General features: G+C 37.8%; 1 pseudogene; it reads left to right on the top strand.

Annotated features, from left to right (window-relative positions):
- The first annotated feature begins 303 nt into the window (after window positions 1-303).
- On the top strand, window positions 304-697 carry LOC100466066 (annotated as a pseudogene).
- Window positions 698-1,055: the final 358 nt, after the last annotated feature.

Here is a 1,055-nt window from a genome sequence, read left to right on the forward strand (position 1 = left end):
ACATCTGTCATATGTAATTCTTTATCATTTTCTCTTACACCTATAAATAATACCCTGAATTGTCTCCTGCTTTTAGTCTCCATCACTATTTTACATAATATTGACAGAATACTCTTCCTTAAGTACAGTTGGATTGTGACCCTCCCTGCAGTCCCTGCCCCAAAACCTAAGGAAAGAAAGAGACAGGGAGAGAAAGAAAAGGAAGGAAGAGAGGGATGAAGCAAGGGATAAGTTCAGATTCTGGACTTCAAGTTACCCTTACCTTCTAGTCCAAAACAGATATTTCTCTATCAACATTCCATTATGTACCAAAGGATTGTTCGTTCATCCGTCCATGCCAAAGGGATCCCGGGGAAGGTGATTGGAACAGCAATGCAAAAAACAGCGCGAGAGTGACCAGGCTTGTTTTGGATCCCTATTTATTAAAATATTTTAATAAGCAAAAAAACCTACTTTGTTCACGATGCTCTTCAGCAGTTCATAGTTGGAGATATTGTGCTTCTCAAATCTCTACCTGTTCCACGAGCAAAATGGGTGAAACATGAACTGGCCCAGATCATTTTCAAAGTGGGACAAGTCACAGATCCAGTGATTGGAACACTGTGCAGGAACTACCTAGCTCAAAAGGCCAGTCAGCCTGGAAACCACCTGCCTAACCAAAAATCTGGAAGAACTCAACAGCTCTTCAACACAGTGAAGGAGGATTAGAATAAGGAGCCAAAGGGAACGATTCGTAATTTTGCTTTATGATAAAAGAAATTTTTTCCATTAAAGACAGTCCAATTTCTCTTCCAGTATTTATGGTGTAGCTAAAAGTAAATGAAGTAAAGACCTTGTTAAATTTTTTCAAAACAGTTTAAGGTCATGTTTTAAATTTCCCTTTCATTGGACATACTTTCCTCTTACAGTAAGTGTGCCTAGCAATACCCTGCATTGTTTTGTAAGCTCACTGTGTTAGAAGGTGTACTTCTTTTTCATTCAAAGGAATCTTGAATTTATCTTAGAATCTTTATTTGGGGAAGAAAAATATTTTGATGTAAAATAGATAAGACTGC

The sequence above is a fragment of the Ailuropoda melanoleuca genome, chromosome 19 (assembly GCF_002007445.2).
Source record: "Ailuropoda melanoleuca isolate Jingjing chromosome 19, ASM200744v2, whole genome shotgun sequence".
Lineage (NCBI taxonomy): Eukaryota > Metazoa > Chordata > Mammalia > Carnivora > Ursidae > Ailuropoda > Ailuropoda melanoleuca.